Genomic DNA, 6,508 nt, shown 5'->3' with positions numbered 1-6,508 from the left:
CAGCTGGTCACTTATCAGTGAAGACACAAACCTTCTTATCGTCCTGTACCGCTATGCTGCTATTAAATCAAGCAAACAGTACTTTTAAACTAACAATGTAAACAAAAGTGTGGGATATCTAGAAAATGAAGATGGTGCTTAGGCAAAAAAAAATGTGTTGCTTACTTCTTGTAATATCCGCAATTAGTTTGTGATAAAACATCAAAGCTTGTTTGTATTGAAAAGGGAGAAGTCCTTAAAAAATATTTTTGTCCACCAAAATTACAAGAGTTTTGTTGTATACTTTCTGAAAGAAGATTTAAGCAAAGACATTGGCAGTATGATTTACACAGCTGATGCAGAAAACTATTTTAGAAATTATCTGTACAAGTTCAAACCGTGCCTCCAAATCAAATGTTGTAGCCTGTCACAGCAAGCCAGTGTTGTTGGGTTTTTTTGCAATATCGACACTGGATTAGCGTAGATGATAATGATGCTGAGTTAGATCCATAGAAAAGCTGCTTGAGATAATTTGCTATAGGTGTTTTAAGTTGACATGCGACACAAAACGATGCACGAATATGGAATGTTCTGTCGGTTGCGGAGAATGACGCTGTACGAGTGGTTCCAATTCTCCGTTTTCAACAAAGAGTGAAGTCGACTACTGTGAATGGTATATGAAATAGACTTAAAGTAACCATGAAAAAATTCAAAAATAAAGTGACAGTGACATAACAAATAGACTGAAAGTAGCCGCGAATAAACCTAATACAATGACAGTGACGTATCAAATACACTGAAAGTAGCCGTGAATACACCTAAAAATAGATCAACAGTGACATATCAAATACACTAGAAGTAGCCATGAATAAATTTAAAAATACATTGACAGTGACGTATCAAATACACTGGAAGTAGCCATGAATAAATAAAATAATACAGTGATAGTGACGTATCATATACACTGAAAGTAGGTGTGAATAAATTCAAAAATACAGTGACGTATCAAATAAACAGAAAGTAACCGTGAATAAACTTTCTTTAAATGCAGTGACAGTGACGTATCAAATACACTGAATGTAGCCATGAATAAACTCAAACATATAGTCACCGTGAGCACTGACGTATCAAATACACTGAAAGTAGCAATGAATAGAACGGAATTACAGTGATTTAAAGGTATACTGACACGGATTTAAGGACCTTATTTCTCTAAAAATGGATAATAAATAAAAAAGCATTACATTAATTGTTGGAAACTAAATCTAGCTATCGCATCACCTTAATTGAACCATGATGGAGTGAAATCCAAGTCAACGCTCTTGGCAATTTTAGTTTTTGAATTATGGACCATTGCCATAATTCAATTAATTTTTAAAATATCATTAATAAATGGAGTATGGTGGTTATTGAAGATGGTTGAATAAAGTACATTTAGGGACAAATCAAATTATTTTTGTTGAGGTAATACTTTGCTAGACCATTAAATAGGTCAATGGTCTGTGACAATATGTCTTTAATAAATTTACATATATATATATGTATATATATATATATATATATATATATATATATATATATATATATACAGTCGTGTATATAGACACATCTACGTTAAATGACATAGATGGCGGCTTCCAATGCCATTGTATTTGTGGAATTAATATTTGTATGCAATGTTTAGCATGATGTGTAGTAGCAGACTAGTCCTGAGTGCAAAATGATCCTTGCGAAGTGCAGCTTCGGTCAAGTATAAAAAGGCAGTCATAAGTACAAATCAAGAGATAAGCAGCTATCAGAACGGTCAGAAACTGTTAAAACGGCCTTGCATTATTATATTATAGATTGCACAAATGCACAAAGAGGGACAATGCAATAACAGAAACACACAGAAAACAGTTGACAATGATTTTAAAAAAGTGTATGTTTACAATGCTCAAATTTAAAAGTTTACAAATATGTATATAAATCACCTGAATAACAAAAAAACATACCATCAATAGCTCTAAACTAATTTATTCATGCATATTATTACAATTTAAATCACTTTTAGTTCATAATTTTTCCAAAAAATAGTTTTAGAACAAACATTTTAATGTAAAGATATGAAAAATTGTGGATTTGCCGAAGGGGAGATAATTATGGCGATATTGTGACGTAATAGATTAATTTGTTTACAAAATTATATTTTATAAAAAAAGAACAGTCTGTTATCTTTAAGACGATAAATAATTGTTTTAAATATACCAATTAATAAGAAAGTTATGTTGGAAAATGTATCCCTACCCTCTAATAAAACACACACACCAATATTTCTCATATGGGGCATATACATACAATTTTATGCACTTTCCCCCTCTACTACGCCTTGATATTTTTAATATGTTGTAGATGAGGTATTTCGGATTTAAAAAACATTAAAATCAATTCTGTTGCAATTACTTGTGGGTCGACCACTTTGTTCAGCTAATTTGACTGGACTACTAGTGAAGAGAACCAAAAGGGTGTAAGTGCTTAACCCAAGATAAATGTGGAATAGCTTCAAAAACCTACATACACCCTTTGTGCGACAGATGCAGCTCACTTAGGGGCATCCAGTGATACCAGTAAGTTCCAAACCCAGACTGAAGCAGCGATATATCTGATATTTATGGATTTGTTTAATGAAGGCAGAAGCGAAACAAATCCAATTGTGTAAATTTAACATAATGAAATAAATAATAAATGAAAGGAATAAAATGTATGATTTTTTAATTACCATATATATATATATAAAACGTACGAGTATTCAGTACTATGTCCAGAAAGTTAATAACAGATAACATCGTTGGGACGTTTGACAGCTTGAGATAACACCAGGGAACATTTTTGTACTCTACTAGGACCTACCTTTAATTACCGGTAGATTTCTCCCTCGTTTTGTCCAGATATAAATCGTGAAAAAAAAAAAACCCACAACATTACAATGACAAATATTCCACATAATAGACGGTTACCTATATCGAGGGGCGGGACTTATCCCAGTGGTAAAGCGTTCGCTTGATGCGCGGTCGGTCTAGGATCGATCCCCGTCGGTGGACCCATTGGTATATTTCTCGTTCCAGCCAGTGCTCCACAACTGGTGTAACAAATGCCGTGGTATCTACTACCCTGTCTGTAGGATGGTGCATATAAAAGATCCCTTGCTGCTAATCGAAAAGAGTAGCCCATGAAGTGGCGACAGCGGGTTCCTCTCTCAACATCTGTGCGGCAATGTGTTGAGTGCGTCGTTAAATAAAACATTTCCTTCCTTTCTATATATCACCGGCCTCGGTGGCGTTGTGGTTAGACCATCGGTCTACAGGCTGGTTCGGATCCCAGTCGAGGCATGGAAATTTTAATCCAGATACCGACTCCAAACCCTGAGTGAGTGCACCGCAATGCTCAATGGGTAGGTGTAAACCACTTGCACCGACTAGTTATCCATAGCTGGTCCAACAAAGGCCATGGTTTGTGCTATCATGCCTGTGGGAAGCGCAAATAAAAGATCCCTCGCTGCCTGTCGTAAAAGAGTAGCCTATGTGGCGACAGCGGGTTTCCTCTAAAAAAACCTATATTGACTTCGATATGATCTCCCAGGCTAAAAAGCATGTAATTTTTCGCCTGCTGCCATTTCGTGGCATCGTTAAGTTAGTCACCGCGTAAACAGACGAGTGGTATCCATGGTTATTTGCACACTTTCTGTTTGTTTGTCAAATAAGATACAAGAAAACAATAACGTGTAAAAATCGCGATACACAAAACTGTACGGCGGTTCGTATCGAGCTGATGAAACATCGCGATATACCGGTATACCGGTTTATCGTTGCAGCACTAATCCGTATAATATAATATATAATAATCCATCACCGCTGTGAGGTATACATAAGGCAATTCCAATCCTTGGGACTAAACATTGTTAACAAAAACATTTTCAACATGTTCGAAACCCTAGTGGTAAATGAGCATGTTAAACTAGTTTTATATAAAAAAAAAACACATTGCATGGCGGTCTTTGCCTCATTTCATTTCAACTGTTGTTTGTGATTATATCCAATTAAGTTTCAGGCACGCTGTCATGTGCCTACACATCAGCTATCTGGGCTGTTCGTCCAGCAAAGTGGGTTAGTGGTTAGTTAGTTGGGTGGAAGCCGGTACCGGGCTGCGAACCCTATACCTACCAGCCTTATGTCCGATGGCTTAATCACGACACCGCCGAGGCCGGTTCACGTTCACAAAAGGGAATTTGGAATGTCCTGTAGGATTAAGCCAAAGAGAATGGATGCACATTTTAGATGAAGGAAGTTAGGCGCATTTTTGAACGGTCAGCCGAAAGATAAAGATAGGGAGCTACGTATAGTTTTAGAAATTAGTAAGCCGAGAGTAGCTCGTTAATTGGACATAGCTGGTATTGATTTGAATCCCTAGGTTGCCCATAAGGGCCCTTAAAAGGGACTGATCTGTTCAGATCGTGGCGTGACAACCCACGGGAGACTCGATGCAATTGTGCATGTGAGGTAAGGTCGGAAAGTCCTGATGTCATCTTTTCATGTCTCCGCTCCGTCCGTCTGTCCATCCTCTTGTCCCAGTCCTCTTGTCATCCTGCTTTTCCATCTCTCTCATCCGTAATGACCGTCATGCCCATCAGCAACAAGGAGTTTTGAAATTGGGTAGAGGGAGCCGGTATTCTTTTGTCCGAACCCTATTTATATGACTATTTATATCTGGTTGGTTGGTCGGGTAAACCAGTGAAATGGTTTCCGGTCGACTATGTCGATAATGGAGTTCACTTCGATGATGAGGTGAGGTCCCGTCAGACGTCTCTATAAAGATGGTAAATACATACAGTTGCTAAAATAATTAGAGTTTGAGAAAATATGTGCGTACATAATATAGTCATAAATATATATATATATATATATATATATATATATATATATATATATATATATATATATATATATATATATATATACATACACATGTACAAACATGACTACATAAGTAAAATAAAGTAAGCGTACACCTTATGTGCGTACACACGTGTACACAGTATGAAGGCGTAAAAATTGAATTGATTAATTGTAACTGGTTTGGAACTTTGATTTGTCAAGAGCCCGACGGAGAGTTAGACTGCGTCAGGTTCACACCCCGCCCCCCTTGCCCTCGACTTGGAGTGCATAATCGTGAGTACGAATGCGTAGTGTCGAGATCCATGGCATTAATCTTAATTAGGGTGTGGAATCAGCCCGCCCAGGCCCCCCGGGCGAGTGTATATCGCCGAGCGACTTCTGAGTGGCGCTGCTCGCCGAGGGGCCGTAGCGTGCTGGCTCCATTAGCTATTGGTCCTGAGATATAGGTTTATTTGGGGGTGGGGGTCTGGGTCCCCTCGGTCCCCTTTGGTGAGTGTATATCGCCGGACGAGGTCTGAGTGGCACTGCTCACCTCGGGGGCCGCAGTGAATTCCCCACCCCCCACCCCCCTAAGTGGGTCGGTTGCAGAATGAGGTGTACGAGGCAAGAGACGAGCCCGTGGTCGACCCGGTCCCAGCTGTGAGTGCATAATCGGTCAAGCCAGTTCTAAGTAGGGCTGCTCACGGTATGCAACCCGGTCCCTGGAAATTATCGTTGATTCTGGGTTTTTTTTAGTAATCCCTGTGCTATGATTGCTGTTCTACTTAAAATATGTCTGATAATAAAGTCACGAAGCAGGATGCTAATTCCAATTTCAGAGTAGATTACCTTCAATAACATACCTTTTGTTAAATACAGAATATAGGTATGGAACGTACAAGATTAAAAATGTATTACGTTTCTCATTCCCAAACCCTAACAACACAAAACATGTTTACTATTTCAGGAAGTTACTGTGTTGTCTTGTGACTTTAATTATCAGGTTTGTAAACCTGGGGTTTTTTTTGTTGGTGTTTTGCTTTGTTTGTTTTTTTGTCTTCTGTGTAAAATCAAAAATCCGATAATTTTGTCTTTTAAAAGCATACTTAATTATCCTTCTTTTTAAATTTAACGAAAACATAATCCCCTCTGACAGAAGACAAATTAGTTTTTTCCTAACTGACAAATTGATCTTTTGAAAACTGTTTATGGATTTTCGTCTGCAATTTGTTTTTTTTTGGTCTCTCAAAATTATATAAGTACGTGATATGTATGTACTTTGCAATGCAGTGCAGAGGGTGTGGTGCGCAAGTTTAGAAGGTGGAATAATACAAGGTGAGAAAAATAGCTTTAACTCTTTAGCGCTTTGCGTCCTGTCTGAACAAGTGACTGAATACTTAAAAGCGTTTGTTTGTATGAGACCTACCCTTTCCTGCCCTGGACGGAGGAACCGGCTGAGGCCGGCACCTGTGCCCATGACAGACGTGCGCTAAAACAACTTGCTCTGAATGGGCACGTTAATCCCTATACGATACCATACCATACCATACCATACCATGAGACCAATGCGCTGAACTTAAATTTCAAAAGTACTACTATTTACTAAGACTATTAAGTTG

Source organism: Gigantopelta aegis, chromosome 5, assembly GCF_016097555.1.
Source record: "Gigantopelta aegis isolate Gae_Host chromosome 5, Gae_host_genome, whole genome shotgun sequence".
Taxonomy (NCBI): Eukaryota; Metazoa; Mollusca; class Gastropoda; order Neomphalida; family Peltospiridae; genus Gigantopelta; species Gigantopelta aegis.
This window is presented reverse-complemented; position numbering follows the sequence as displayed.